General features: G+C 51.5%; 1 pseudogene; it reads right to left on the reverse strand.

The window, feature by feature from the left end:
* Window positions 1–12,140: 12,140 nt before the first annotated feature.
* Window positions 12,141–13,762, reverse strand: LOC137437226 (uncharacterized; annotated as a pseudogene).
* Between the last annotated feature and the right edge of the window lie 2,437 nt (window positions 13,763–16,199).

Raw genomic sequence — 16,199 nt, forward strand, 5'->3', positions numbered from 1 at the left:
GAGTTGCCTGCTCATAGAGCTTACAAAGCTGTTCGGAGCTGCCTTGTTGTCGAGCTTACGGAGCTGCATGGTCGTCGAGCTTATGGGGCTGTTCAGAGCTGCCTGGTCGTCGAGCTAACGGAGCTGTTCAGAGCTGCCTGCTCATTGAGCTTACCGAGCTGTTTGGTCATCGAGCTTACGGAGCTGCTTGGTCATCGAGCTTACGGAGCTGTTCGGAGATGCCTAGTCGTCGAGCTTACCGAGCTGTTCGGAGCTGCCTGGTCGTCAAGATTATGGAGCTGTTCGGAGCTGCCTGCTCATCAAGCTTACGGAGGTGTTTGGAGCTGCCTGCTCATTGAGCTTACGGAGCTGTTCAGAGCTGCCTGCTCATCAAGCTAACGGAGCTGTTTGGAGCTGCCTGTTCGTCGAGGTTACCGAGCTGTTCGGAGCTGCCTGGGAATCGAGCTTACGGATCTTCCAGCTCATCGAGCTTACAGAGCTGCCTCCTCGTCGAGCTTACCGAGCTGTCTGGGCATCGAGCTTAACCTTCCCATGGTTAACCTCCCCCCCCCCCTTCCCATGCCTAACCTCCCCCCCCCCCTTCCCATGCCTCTCCCCCCCCCCCCCCCTTCCCATGCCTCTCCCCCAAAGCCCTCTCCCTCCCACAGATCTCTCAATGTCTCCATGTCTCTCGGTCCCTGCTCTCAAATGTTGTGTTTGTGTCCTTCCCCCTCTCTCCCCATCATGTCTACCGCTCCCGATGTTATATGTTTTATGTGTCGGTTTGCCTTTCTGTGTGATTAATGTTCGCTCTTTCACGAGCCTCGATCTTGTATACAAAAAAAACCAAAAAAAAACCGAGCTGTTCAGAGCTGCCTGGTCGTCGAGCTTACGGAGCTGTTCGTAGCTGCCTGCTTGTCGAGCTTACGGAGCTGTTTGGACATGCCTGCTCGTCGAGCTTAACAAGCTGTTCTGAGCTGCCTGGGCATCCAGCTTACGGAACTGCCTGCTCATCGAGCTTATGGAGCTGCCTCTTCTTTGAGCTTATGGAGCTGCCTCCTCTTCGAGCTTACTGAGCTGTCTGGGCATCGAGCTTACCTAGCTGTTCAGAGCTGCCTGATGGTCGAGCTTACAGAGCTGCTCGGAGCTGCCTGCTCATCGAGCTTACGGAGCCGTTCGAAGATGCCTGGTTGTTGAGCCTATGGAGCTGTTCGGCGCTGCCTGCTCGTCGAGCTTACGGAGCTGTTCGGAGCTGCCTGCTCGTCGAGCTTACGGAGCTGCCTGCTCATCGAGCTTACGGAGATGCCTGGTCGTCGAGCTTCCCGAGCTGTTTGGAGCTGCCTGCTTGTCGAGCTTACCGAGCTGTTTGGAGCTGCCTGGTTGTCGAGCTGATGGAGCTGTTTGGAGCTGCTTGGTCATCGAGCTTACAGAGCTGTTCGGAGCTGCCTGGTCGTCGAGCTTACCGAGCTGTTCGGAGCTACCTGGTTGTCGAGCTTATGGAGCTGTTCGGAGCTGCCTGCTCATCGAGCTTACGGAGCTGCCTGCTCATCGAGCTTAGGAAGCTGACTGCTTGTTGAGCTGTTGGAGCTGTTCAGAGCTGTTCAGAGCTGCCTGCTCATCGAGCTTATGGAGATGTTCAGAGCTGCCTGCTCGTCGAGCTTACGGGGCTGTTCAGAGCTGCATGCTCATCGAGCTTACGGAGCTGCCTGCTCGTCGAGTTTACTGATCGGTTCGGAGCTGCCTGGTCGTCGAGCTCACTGAGCTGTTCGGAGCTGCCTGCTCATCGAGCTTACCAAGCTGTTCGTAGCTGCCTGCTCGTCGAGCTTACAGAGCTCTTTGGAGCTGCCTGGTCATTGAGCTTATGGAGCTGTTTGGAGCTGCCTGGTCGTCGAGCTTACTGAGCTGTTTGGAACTGCATGGTCGTCGAGCTTACGGAGCTGTTCAGAGCTGCATGGCCGTCGAGCTTACTGAGCTGTTCGGAGCTGCCTGGTCGTCGAGCTTACGGAGCTGTTCGGAGCTGCCTGCTCATCAAGCTTACGGGGCTGCCTGCTCCTTGCGGTTACCGAGCTGTTTGGTCGTCGAGCTTACGGAGCTGCCTCGTCATCGAGATTACGGAGCTGTTCGGAGCTGCCTGCTCGTCAAGGTTACGGAGTTGTTTGGAGCTGCCTGCTCGTCGAGCTTACAGAGCTGTTCAGAGCTACCTGCTCATCAAGCTTACGGAGCTGCCTGTTTGTAAAACTTATCGAGCTGTTCGGAGCTGCCTGGGAATCGAGCTTACGGAGCTGCCTGCTCATCGAGCTTACGCAGCTGCCTCTTCGTCGAGCTTACCGCCCTTTCTGAGCATCGAGCTTACCGAGCTGTTCGGAGCTGCCTGGTCGTCTAGCTTATGGCGCTTTTCAGAGCTGCCTGCTTGTCGAGCTTACGGAGCTGTTCGGAGCTGCCTGGTCGTCGAGCTTACCGAGCTGTTCGGAGCTGCCTGGTTGTCGAGCTTATGGAGCTGTTCGGAGCTGCCTGCTAATCGAACTTACAGAGCTGCCTGCTCATCGAGCTTAGGAAGCTGACTGCTTGTTGAGCTTATGGAGCTGTTCAGAGCTGCCTGCTCATCGAGCTTATGGAGCTGTTCAGAGCTGCCTGCTCATAGAGCTTACGGAGCTGCCTGCTCGTCGAGCTTACGGGGCTGTTCAGAGCTGCCTGCTCGTCGAGCTTACTGATCGGTTCGGAGCTGCCTGGTCGTCGAGCTTACTGAGCTGTTCGGAGCTGCCTGCTCATCGAGCTTACCAAGCTGTTCGTAGCTGCCTGCTCGTCGAGCTTACAGAGCTGTTTGGAGCTGCCTGGTCATTGAGCTTACGGAGCTGTTCGGAGCAGCCTGCTCGTCGACCTTACTGAGCTGTTTGGAGCTGCATGGTCGTCGAGCTTACGGAGCTGTTCGGAGATGCATGGTCGTCGAGCTTACGGAGCTGTTCAGAGCTGCCTGGTCGTCGAACTTACGGAGCTGTTTGGAGATGCCTACTCATCAAGCTTATGGGGCTGCCTGCTCCTTGCGGTTACCGAGCTGTTTGTTTGTCGAGCTTACGGAGCTGCCTGGTCGTCGAGATTACGGAGCTGTTCGGAGCTGCCTGCTCGTCAAGCTTACGGAGTTGTTTGGAGCTGCCTGCTCGTCGAGCTTACCGTGCTGTTCGGAACTGCCTGGGCATCGAGCTTATGGAGCTGCCTGCTCATCGAGCTTATAGAGCTGCCTCCTCATCAAGCTTACCGAGCTGTCTGGGCATAGAGCTTACCGAGCTGTTCGGAGCTGCATGCTCATCGAGCTTACAGAGCTGTTCGGAGCTGCCTGCTCGTTGAGCCTACGGAGCTGTTCGGAGATACCTAGTTGTTGAGCTTACGGAGCAGTTCGGAGCTGCCTGCTCGTCGAGCTTACAGAGCTGTTCGAAGCTGCCTGCTCGTCGAGCTTACAGAGCTGTTCAAAGCTACCTGGTCGTCGACCTTACGGAGCTGTTTGGAGCTGCTTGGTCGTCGACCTTACGGAGCTGTTCGGAGCTGCTTGGTCATCGACCTTACGGAGCTGTTCGGAGCTGCTCCATCATGGAGCTTACGGAGCTGTTCGGACCTGCTTGGTCATCGAGCTTATGGAGCTGTTCAGAGCTGCTTGGTCATCGAGCTTACGGAGCTATTCAGAGCTGCCTGGTTGTCGAGCTTACGGAGCTGTTCAGAGCTGCTTGGTCGTCAAGCTTACAGAGCTGGTTGGAGCTGCCTGCTCGTCGAGCTTACGGAGCTGACTGCTTGTCGAGCTTACAGAGCTGTTCAGAGCTGCCTGCTTGTCGAGCTAACGGAGCTGTTTAGAGCTGCCTGCTCGTCGAGCTTATGGAGCTGTTCAGAGCTGCCTGCTCGTCGAGCTTATGGAGCTGTTCAGAGCTGCCTGCTCGTAGAGCTTACGGGTGCTGTTCGGAGCTGCCTGCTCGTTGAGCTTACGGGGCTTTTCAGAGCTGCCTTCTCATCGAGCTTACGGAGCTGTTCGGAGCTTCCTGTTCATCAAGCTTACTGAGCTGGTCGGAGCTGCCGGGTCGTCGAGCTTACAGAACTGTTCGGAGCTCCCTGCTCGTTGAGCTGTTCGGAGCTGCCTGCTCGTCGAGCGTACGGGGCTGTTCGGAGCTGCCTGGTCGTCGAGCTTATGGAGCTGCATGGTCGTCGAGCTTATGGGGCTGTTCGGAGCTGCCTGGTCGTCGAGCTAACGGAGCTGTTCAGAGCTGCCTGCTCATAGAGCTTACAGAGATGTTCGGAGCTGCCTGGTTGTCGAGCTTACGGAGCTGCATGGTCGTCGAGCTTATGGGGCTGTTCAGAGCTGCCTGGTCGTCGAGCTAACGGAGCTGTTCGGAGCTGCCTGCTCATTGAGCTTACCGAGCTGTTTGGTCGTCGAGCTTACGGAGCTGCTTGGTCATCGAGCTTACGGAGCTGTTCGGAGATGCCTAGTCGTCGAGCTTACCGAGCTGTTCGGAGCTGCCTGGTCATCAAGATTATGGAGCTGTTCGGAGCTGCCTGCTCATCAAGCTTACGGAGGTGTTTGGAGCTGCCTGCTCATCAAGCTAACGGAGCTGTTTGGAGCTGCCTGTTCGTCGAGGTTACCGAGCTGTTCGGAGCTGCCTGGGAATCGAGCTTACAGAGCTGCCTCCTCGTCGAGCTTACCGAGCTGTCTGGGCATCGAGCTTAACCTTCCCATGCTTAACCTCCCCCCCCCCCCCCCTTCCCATGCCTCTCCCCCAAAGCCCTCTCCCTCCCACAGATCTCTCAATGTCTCCATGTCTCTCGGTCCCTGCTCTCAAATGTTGTGTTTGTGTCCTTCCCCCTCTCTCCCCATCTTGTCTACCGCTCCCGATGTTATATGTTTTATGTGTCGGTTTGTCTTTCTGTGTGATTAATGTTCGCTCTTTCACGAGCCTCGATCTTGTATACAAAAAAAACAAAAAAAAACCGAGCTGTTCAGAGCTGCCTGGTCGTCTAGCTTACGGAGCTGTTCGGACATGCCTGCTCGTCGAGCTTACCAAGCTGTTCTGAGCTGCCTGGGCATCCAGCTTACGGAACTGCCTGCTCATCGAGCTTATGGAGCTGCCTCTTCTTCGAGCTTATGGAGCTGCCTCCTCTTCGAGCTTACTGAGCTGTCTGGGCATCGAGCTTACCTAGCTGTTCAGAGCTGCCTGGTGGTCTAGCTTACAGAGCTGCTCGGAGCTGCCTGCTCATCGAGCTTACGGAGCCGTTCGGAGATGCCTGGTTGTTGAGCCTATGGAGCTGTTCGGCGCTGCCTGCTCGTCGAGCTTACGGAGCTGTTCGGAGCTGCCTGCTCGTCGAGCTTACGGAGCTGCCTGCTCATCGAGCTTACGGAGCTGCCTGGTCGTCGAGCTTCCCGAGCTGTTTGGAGCTGTCTGCTTGTCGAGCTTACCGAGCTGCCTGGTTGTCGAGCTTACAGAGCTGTTTGGAGCTGCCTGGTCGTCGAGCTTACCGAGCTGTTCAGAGCTGCCTGCTCATCGAGCTTATGGAGCTGTTCAGAGCTGCCTGCTCATAGAGCTTACGGAGCTGCCTGCTCGTCGAGCTTACGGGGCTGTTCAGAGCTGCCTGCTCGTCGAGCTTACTGATCGGTTCGGAGCTGCCTGGTCGTCGAGCTTACTGAGCTGTTCGGAGCTGCCTGCTCATCGAGCTTACCAAGCTGTTCGTAGCTGCCTGCTCGTCGAGCTTACAGAGCTGTTTGGAGCTGCCTGGTCATTGAGCTTACGGAGCTGTTCGGAGCAGCCTGCTCGTCGACCTTACTGAGCTGTTTGGAGCTGCATGGTCGTCGAGCTTACGGAGCTGTTCGGAGATGCATGGTCGTCGAGCTTACGGAGCTGTTCAGAGCTGCCTGGTCGTCGAACTTACGGAGCTGTTTGGAGATGCCTACTCATCAAGCTTATGGGGCTGCCTGCTCCTTGCGGTTACCGAGCTGTTTGTTTGTCGAGCTTACGGAGCTGCCTGGTCGTCGAGATTACGGAGCTGTTCGGAGCTGCCTGCTCGTCAAGCTTACGGAGTTGTTTGGAGCTGCCTGCTCGTCGAGCTTACCGTGCTGTTCGGAACTGCCTGGGCATCGAGCTTATGGAGCTGCCTGCTCATCGAGCTTATAGAGCTGCCTCCTCATCAAGCTTACCGAGCTGTCTGGGCATAGAGCTTACCGAGCTGTTCGGAGCTGCATGCTCATCGAGCTTACAGAGCTGTTCGGAGCTGCCTGCTCGTTGAGCCTACGGAGCTGTTCGGAGATACCTAGTTGTTGAGCTTACGGAGCAGTTCGGAGCTGCCTGCTCGTCGAGCTTACAGAGCTGTTCGAAGCTGCCTGCTCGTCGAGCTTACAGAGCTGTTCAAAGCTACCTGGTCGTCGACCTTACGGAGCTGTTTGGAGCTGCTTGGTCGTCGACCTTACGGAGCTGTTCGGAGCTGCTTGGTCATCGACCTTACGGAGCTGTTCGGAGCTGCTCCATCATGGAGCTTACGGAGCTGTTCGGACCTGCTTGGTCATCGAGCTTATGGAGCTGTTCAGAGCTGCTTGGTCATCGAGCTTACGGAGCTATTCAGAGCTGCCTGGTTGTCGAGCTTACGGAGCTGTTCAGAGCTGCTTGGTCGTCAAGCTTACAGAGCTGGTTGGAGCTGCCTGCTCGTCGAGCTTACGGAGCTGACTGCTTGTCGAGCTTACAGAGCTGTTCAGAGCTGCCTGCTTGTCGAGCTAACGGAGCTGTTTAGAGCTGCCTGCTCGTCGAGCTTATGGAGCTGTTCAGAGCTGCCTGCTCGTCGAGCTTATGGAGCTGTTCAGAGCTGCCTGCTCGTAGAGCTTACGGGTGCTGTTCGGAGCTGCCTGCTCGTTGAGCTTACGGGGCTTTTCAGAGCTGCCTTCTCATCGAGCTTACGGAGCTGTTCGGAGCTTCCTGTTCATCAAGCTTACTGAGCTGGTCGGAGCTGCCGGGTCGTCGAGCTTACAGAACTGTTCGGAGCTCCCTGCTCGTTGAGCTGTTCGGAGCTGCCTGCTCGTCGAGCGTACGGGGCTGTTCGGAGCTGCCTGGTCGTCGAGCTTATGGAGCTGCATGGTCGTCGAGCTTATGGGGCTGTTCGGAGCTGCCTGGTCGTCGAGCTAACGGAGCTGTTCAGAGCTGCCTGCTCATAGAGCTTACAGAGATGTTCGGAGCTGCCTGGTTGTCGAGCTTACGGAGCTGCATGGTCGTCGAGCTTATGGGGCTGTTCAGAGCTGCCTGGTCGTCGAGCTAACGGAGCTGTTCGGAGCTGCCTGCTCATTGAGCTTACCGAGCTGTTTGGTCGTCGAGCTTACGGAGCTGCTTGGTCATCGAGCTTACGGAGCTGTTCGGAGATGCCTAGTCGTCGAGCTTACCGAGCTGTTCGGAGCTGCCTGGTCATCAAGATTATGGAGCTGTTCGGAGCTGCCTGCTCATCAAGCTTACGGAGGTGTTTGGAGCTGCCTGCTCATCAAGCTAACGGAGCTGTTTGGAGCTGCCTGTTCGTCGAGGTTACCGAGCTGTTCGGAGCTGCCTGGGAATCGAGCTTACAGAGCTGCCTCCTCGTCGAGCTTACCGAGCTGTCTGGGCATCGAGCTTAACCTTCCCATGCTTAACCTCCCCCCCCCCCCTTCCCATGCCTCTCCCCCAAAGCCCTCTCCCTCCCACAGATCTCTCAATGTCTCCATGTCTCTCGGTCCCTGCTCTCAAATGTTGTGTTTGTGTCCTTCCCCCTCTCTCCCCATCTTGTCTACCGCTCCCGATGTTATATGTTTTATGTGTCGGTTTGTCTTTCTGTGTGATTAATGTTCGCTCTTTCACGAGCCTCGATCTTGTATACAAAAAAAACAAAAAAAAACCGAGCTGTTCAGAGCTGCCTGGTCGTCTAGCTTACGGAGCTGTTCGGACATGCCTGCTCGTCGAGCTTACCAAGCTGTTCTGAGCTGCCTGGGCATCCAGCTTACGGAACTGCCTGCTCATCGAGCTTATGGAGCTGCCTCTTCTTCGAGCTTATGGAGCTGCCTCCTCTTCGAGCTTACTGAGCTGTCTGGGCATCGAGCTTACCTAGCTGTTCAGAGCTGCCTGGTGGTCTAGCTTACAGAGCTGCTCGGAGCTGCCTGCTCATCGAGCTTACGGAGCCGTTCGGAGATGCCTGGTTGTTGAGCCTATGGAGCTGTTCGGCGCTGCCTGCTCGTCGAGCTTACGGAGCTGTTCGGAGCTGCCTGCTCGTCGAGCTTACGGAGCTGCCTGCTCATCGAGCTTACGGAGCTGCCTGGTCGTCGAGCTTCCCGAGCTGTTTGGAGCTGTCTGCTTGTCGAGCTTACCGAGCTGCCTGGTTGTCGAGCTGATGGAGCTGTTTGGAGCTGCTTGGTCATCGAGCTTACAGAGCTGTTTGGAGCTGCCTGGTCGTCGAGCTTACCGAGCTGTTCAGAGCTACCTGGTTGTCGAGCTTATGGAGCTGTTCGGAGCTGCCTGCTCATCGAGCTTACGGAGCTGCCTGCTCATCGAGCTTACGGAGCTGCCTGCTCATCGAGCTTAGGAAGGTGACTGCTTGTTGAGCTGTTGGAGCTGTTCAGAGCTGTTCAGAGCTGCCTGCTCATCGAGCTTATGGAGATGTTCAGAGCTGCCTGCTCATAGAGCTTGCGAAGCTGCCTGCTCGTCGAGCTTACGGGGCTGTTCAGATCTGCATGCTCATCGAGCTTACGGAGCTGCCTGCTCGTCGAGCTTACTGATCAGTTCGGAGGTGCCTGGTCGTCGAGCTCACTGAGCTGTTCGGAGCTGCCTGCTCATTGAGCTTACCAAGCTGTTCGTAGCTGCCTGCTCGTCGAGCTTACGGAGCTCTTTGGAGCTGCCTGGTCATTGAGCTTATGGAGCTGTTTGGAGCTGCCTGGTCGTCGAGCTTACTGAGCTGTTTGGAACTGCATGGTCGTCGAGCTTACGGAGCTGTTCAGAGCTGCATGGTCGTCGAGCTTACGGAGCTGTTCGGAGCTGCCTGGTCGTCGAGCTTACGGAGCTGTTCGGAGCTGCCTGCTCGTCGAGCTTACAGAGCTGTTTGGAGCTGCCTGGTCATTGAGCTTACGGAGCTGTTCGGAGCTGCCTGGTCATTGACCTTACTGAGCTGTTTGGAGCTGCATGGTCGTCGAGCTTACGGAGCTGTTCGGAGATGCATGGTCGTCGAGCTTACGGAGCTGTTCAGAGCTGCCTGGTCGTCGAACTTACGGAGCTGTTTGGAGATGCCTACTCATCAAGCTTATGGGGCTGCCTGCTCCTTGCGGTTACCGAGCTGTTTGTTCGTCGAGCTTACGGAGCTGCCTGGTCGTCGAGATTACGGAGCTGTTCGGAGCTGCCTGCTCATCAAGCTTACGGAGTTGTTTGGAGCTGCCTGCTCATCGAGCTTACCGTGCTGTTCAGAACTGCCTGGGCATCGAGCTTATGGAGCTGCCTGCTCATCGAGCTTATAGAGCTGCCTCCTCATCAAGCTTACCGAGCTGTCTGGGCATAGAGCTTACCGAGCTGTTCGGCGCTGCATGCTCATCGAGCTTACAGAGCTGTTCGGAGCTGCCTGCTCGTTGAGCTTACGGAGCTGTTCGGAGCTGCCTGCTAGTCGAGCTCATGGTACCAGAGATAAGTACTCGCTAACATTCAGTGCACACATATATTATTTTCCATTTATTTTTTCCCCTTGTGTTGTATACGAGTCTGTATGGAGGGTCCCTCAAATAGGATTTTAGTATTACCGCATATTTACTTGTCCTTGGCATTATTTTTACTAGCAACGGTACCCGCCCTATGGGCGGGGCTTCAATTGGGAGGGCAAAATGAAAAGGCAAAATATCAGAAATTGAAGGTTTTTTTTATTTTAAACAATTCATATAAACATCTGTTGAATCATATCACACGCAAATCATCAAAATCTAAACAGTATCTTTAGAATTCAATAAAAGCCACATCACTGTTCATATCGGTAAATATTATTCATCATGTTTCAAATCGTGATCGATACACTATGATCGTGATGATCGTGAATCGTGATCGATATGGTGATCGATAATCGTGTTCACAATCGCTGTCGTATGTACTCCCGATACGTGTAACTGTACCAAATCACCAGTTAAAAGGATTTTGAGCCGATAACTGTTATGGCCTTGGCAAGATCGATGGAGACAGCGATCTGTTAGTGATCGATGGAGACATGTTGCTTTCCCGGGTGCCGCACAAACGACTGCACCGATCGCGCGGCACCCGGGAAAGCAACATCGTCACAATGAGAACAATCAACGTCATGCGAACGCGAATGTTATGCGGGAGTCCAAACCTGAGAATTCTGGAGACGACAGCTGGAATTGGGAAAACTAAATAGCCTATTTTACTCCTGGAGATCCCAGGATTATCCACCCAAAATATCTTTGCGATCGGTTCAGCAGTTTTTACGGGACCTTCGAACAGACGGACGGACATTTGGTGAATTATAGTAAGACTAGCAAAGGTACCCGGCGTTGCCCGGGTTCCAAATATGTAGAAAGTAAATGACTTGACTTATAGCAAATTGTTATGTCGTTCATGTTGTATGTAATTATATGTACATAACATAAGAACTTGCTATAAGTTAAGTCATTTAGGTTAAAATAGAGTGAGTGAGTTGGTGATTTAGGTCCAAGTTCAATCCATTTAAGGACTATATCTCAGAACGGGCCACATTTGGTGGTCTTCACAAATGTTTGCCGCTGCTGGGATTGGAACGCAGATCGTCTGCGTGGCAAGCAAGCACATGATCCACTGGGCCACCAACGCTGCATAGGTAAAATATTAACAGACATGTATTTTAGTCAGCAAGAGCTCTGGGGTAGACAACATTTCTTGTTCTGCCGTTTGGTGCTCTGATGAAAAGATGTGTGCTTGCCCCAACACGTGAGCATGCAACGTAGAATTCACCATGAGAGAAACAGGGACTTGTCAGTTCAACTCCAGCAACCTTGAGAGACTGTCCCTGAGACTTGTTGATGGTCATAGCAAATGATAGTCTCACTGGAAACTGAAGGCGCTTGAACTGAAATGGCATATCTGTTGGGATGATGGGAATCCGTGGAATAAAAACATCCGCTCCCTTGGCACAACCAGTCATAATGGTGGCTTCGATCACATGGGGCATAAGAGTTTTGACAGCGAGTCTTGTACTGTTACAGAGTTTTGGTGCATCCAAATTTCGTAGCAACATAATGGGGGCTCCCACTTTCAGTTGCAGATTGTGAGGTGGAACACCAGTGAGCTGAAGAGAATTTAGGAACTATGTTGGATAGTTGACAGCATCGTCCAGATCATCTACAGTGTCAACTGACTTGTACCATGTGGATTGGTCTGGTAGCTGTTGAATGATGGTGGCATTAATATCCTGCACAATGTCATTTTTGGGAGCAAGGATGGCACGTTCACAAAGCCACTCATGGTTTTTATAATTCTGTGAGAGGCTAGGATAAACCTTTAATAGCATTCCTTCAGATGTGTTGATGATTGTTCCACAATTTGGGGGTATTGTGACATCTCCAGTCTCGGTGTCTACTGGTAGCCGACCATTGCCCAGTTGAAGCAAAACCTTTGGAAACTGGCTTGCTGAGACATCTCTATTAAGTGCAACTCTCATGTTGGTAGAAAGATGGAGTTTTTCCACTCGTCTCCAAATATAGGATTCTTTGAGGCATGCTCTCAACTCATCAGCAGGTGTACCCTTTGGAATGACTGGTAGAGTTTGCCTGAAATTTTCAGAGATCAAGAGTGTGACTCCACCCATGATTTTAGTGTTACCTCTGAGATCCTGTAAGGTGCGATCGAGAGCCTCAAATGCAAGTCTGTGAGACATTGTGCACTCATCCCATATTGTCAGCTTGGCCTGCTTTAGAACCTGTGCCTGTCCAGATCCTTTGCCAATATTGCACACAGGACTCTCATTGTGGGCCAGGTTGAGTGGCAGCTTAAAGGCAGAATGAGCAGTCCTGCCACCTGTGAGCAATGTTGCAGCAATTCCAAATGAGGCCACTGCCATAGCAATCTGCTGTAGTGAACGAACTTGTGCCAAAATTAAGTTGATCAAAAACGTTTTGCCTGTTCCACCAGGGGCATCAAGGAAAACAATTCCACCTGAGTCAGCTGTCAACAATGGTTTGATCCTTGTATAAGCTTCTTTTTGATCTGGAACCAAGAGTGGTTCATTTTGGTGGACATACTGTTGCAGCTGTTGAATGTCATAGGTGGTTGCCTGAAGAATCTCTCGACTGAGAGATGCAGGTTCAGTACGTACAACAATCCACACTGTTGAGGATCCTTGCCAGCCATGGACTGTACAGTATTTTCAATGAGTACCAGTGCTTGGTTGTACATGGCAGAGGTAAACTGCAGGTTTGGGGTTTTTGACTCTTGTTGTGCTTGATACAGTATGTCTTCTGTCATGCTGTCCTGATGATTATGCCAAAGTTGCTCAGGATTGGATGGTGAACAGGCACAGATAATGATAGCAAAGAGGCTCCTCATCTTGCTTGGAGAATGCGAGACTGCAGCCTCTTTCAAGGTACTGTTCCAGTGTGCATCATCTTCCAAGAGACCTCTTCTCAGGCAAGCTTCACGGTAGGTTGCACAGGCATATCCAGCAACTGTCTTGAGATCCTGGAATGAGTTTGGACCATAAATGTTGTGCAGGAGGAGTCTGAGATAAAAGCACTCAGAGTTGCTGGGATGAACAGTGTAGACACGACCTAACACTTGACTGGATCTGATGTGAGGGTGTCCAGGGATTGTTGCACCTTGCTTTCTTGGCTGAAATGCCTTTTCCCCTTCTTGCCAGGTGTAATATCTGGGCACTTCACAGTAGAGAAGACTTCCAGCAAAGGAATCCTGTTTGCACAAATCAAAGAATGCAGTTAGTTTGGTCCGAGGTGGCTGCTGGGCTCGCTGCAGCGCGGTTTCTTCTGTGAAGTAAACTCTTTCCCCATTTTCCAAATGGATCTCAAGATGCATAACACTGGGGTGGGGTTCATGAATGGGAAAGTTTGAGAATACGCCACACAGCCTCATTACTGCTGATGTAACGACCCATCTGAGATGCTGATACCTCATCATTTTTGGTTTCCTCTCTCTGCAGACCAAAGACTGCCTGATCAGTACCCTTGTTGACGTACTTCAAGACATACTTGATAGACTTGACTGAGTAGCATGCTTCAACATTGATGTGTGATTTGAAGATGCGTGAAAGGAGAGGGTTGAAGGGCACCACCCACTGGTTGTCAATGACAATTTCTTGTCGTTTCACTCAGAGTAGTGGTGAAGCCCCCATCACCTGGCTTTCTTCTTCTGTACAAAGGATATCCATCCTGATGTCTGAGTTTCTGTAAGAAGAGGTCAGGGGTATCGTTTTGTGCATTTTCCCGCTTTCATGCAAGGAGAATGAGTGTTGATGTGACCACAGGGACCATGGAGCATGTGCTTCACCACTACTTCGTGCAATACTTTGTCCTCGGTAGGATTTGGAATCTCTGCACTGATGATATCATCTACCTGAGCTGGACGAATCTTATCCTTAAGCCAGACCAAAATGTGGATGTGTGGCAATCCACGCTTTTGCCATTCAATGGAGTACATGTAACATCTGCAATCTCCAAAAACAGCACCTTTTGTGATGAGATTCATAAGTGAAATAACCTTCTGGCGAAACACTCTGGCAAGAAGATCATGCCTGTCTTGGGCTGTCTGACCAAGCATAAGTTCTGCTGTGATCTCGGGCCATGTAGGATTGCAGGTAAAAGTGATAAACAGATCAGGTCTACCCTAGTAGCGAACATAAGTCATGGCATCCTGTGTGTACTCATGCATGTAGCGAGGACCCCCTGTGAAGGAAGAGGACAGTATAACCAACTGTCCAACATTGGCAGCATGACCATCATTTGCAACAGCATCTCTAAGGTGAACATAGCTTTCCACTCTTAATCTCTTCTGGTTGTGTCTGGTGTAGCACAATCGCTCAGACTCAATCTTGGCATACACGTCAACAATGAATTGGTGGAAGAGCTGACCATATCGCAAAATATGACTGTCCATTTGTCTGACCATAATTCGGTATTAATAGAAGTCATTGGCAGACACTTTTTTTCCATCACGTCTTTGGTGTTCAAAGTGATATCCATCCTCACCTTTCCAGAATATGAGAGGATACTGCAAGGCATCATAGGCCTTATTAGTTTCAGAAATACGAATCAGTTTGTCATCTTGCTGTTGGAGAATGATGTCTCGCCGATTGAATTCTTGTCCAGATATGAGGACAGCCACATCCGAAATAGTAGGAGCATTAAAGCGCCGTGGATGCTGTCCTGTTGGAGTTCTGTCAGCAGGAATGATTACTTTCCAGTTTGGCTGTGTTAGATTATGCAAAGTAGTGTGAAAACTCTTAACATAATTATTATGAGCATGGAGCATCTGCTGAAGGGCCAGCACAATTTCCTCTCTGACAGTTGTAATATTTCTGCAGCGCTGCTGTACCTGCTGCTGCTCATCACCCAGGAAATAAATTTGAAGAAACTTTGGGTCTTCATTAGGTAAGGGCAAAAGCGAACCAGCCAAATGGTAAGCCTGTCCCTGAACCTTAAAAGTTGGCATCCATCCTTGTTGCTGCACAATGCTTGTAGTACCAAATGAGGTCATTTGAAAGCAGGAGTTGTACTTTCGTATGTTTGCCAAGAAATGGTGGGAGTCTGTTGCTGCCAGCTAAAAGTGACTTTAGTGGTTCAAGTGGTTCTGCGAGGGGTGGGAGAAGCACTTTGCCTCCAGCACAACACATTCCAGGTGATTCAGCCTTCCACTTCTTTGCTCTACAGTGTTTACAGATGACATACATTCCACCTATGTGAACAATAGAATCACCTTCATAGTTGATGGAGGAGTCATATTGAAAGGCAGCAAGCCTCTTGTTCTGCCACTTGCTTGCTCTCACTGCTGTCTGCCTGGTGCGGTGTGCATCAAGTCGTGCTCTTGTCTGGACCGGAGTTTCTGCTGCCCTGGCTGCTGAATGTCTGGCTAAATCAGCCGCTTTTCTAGAAGTTGTCTGGGCCGGAGTTTCTGCAGCCCTGAGTGCTGTCTGCCTGGTCTGCTGTGCAGCGATTCGCGCTTGTGTTTGACCAGGAGTTTGAGCTGATCTGAGTTGTGCCTGTCTGGTCTGCTGTGCAGCAATTCGCACTTGTGTTTGACCAGGAGTTTGAGCTGATCTCAGTTGTGCCTGTCTGGTCTGCTGTGCAGCAATTCGATCTTGTGTTTGACCAGGAGTTTGAGCTGATCTCAGTTGTGCCTGTCTGGCTCGCTGGGCTGCAAATCGAGCTTCTCTTTCTGTTGAGGACTCTCTTTGTCTCTTTTCTTGTACTTGTATTGCATGTGCATCTGCACTTGCAGAACGTTGCCTCTTAGGTCCCATTTACGAAGTTACTGAGAAGTGATTGTCTGTAAGAAAGGAGAAAAACACAAATGTATTGAAACGTTAGTGTTGAGTAGTATATGACACCACTGAGTGAAGAACAATATCCGTATGGACTGAAAAACATACGTTAGTGTTGAGTAGTATATGACACCACTGAGTGAAAAACAATATGCGTATTGACTCAAAAACATACACTTATAACTATATCTTACCTTTTGTACTGAAAATACCAGTATTTGTAAACATTATTGCAAATGGCTGTGAACAATCACCTACTGAAACATCCCATGAGAGAGTATCCTAGGATGAAATAGCTTTGATTTGGAGGCAGTGCAGAAATGTCATTTGGTCCCCGGGGGGTGGGGTTGGGGGTGGTCAGGTTTTTTTGTTCATCAGTGATTCTGTGGTGCATAGGGACCCCGTGCCAAATTTGGTGAAGATCCGTTGAGAAATGGCAAATTTGGTCCCCGACTGGGGGGGGGGTTGTGCATACAACCGAAACCCTGTTGTTTAATCCACCAAACACATTTGCATTTGTATTTGGGTGCATACAACCTAAACCCTGGAGTTTAATCCACCAAACACATTTGTATTTGTATTTGGGTGCATACAACCTAAACCCTGGTGTTTAATCCACCAAACACATTTGTATTTGGGTGCATACAACCTAAACCCTGTTATTTAATCCACCGAACACATTTGTATTTGTATTTGTATTTGAGCGCATACAACCTAAACCCTGTTATTTAATCCAC

Source organism: Myxine glutinosa, chromosome 12 (genome assembly GCF_964187855.1).
Source record: "Myxine glutinosa chromosome 12, kmMyxGlut1.1, whole genome shotgun sequence".
NCBI lineage: Eukaryota > Metazoa > Chordata > Myxini > Myxiniformes > Myxinidae > Myxine > Myxine glutinosa.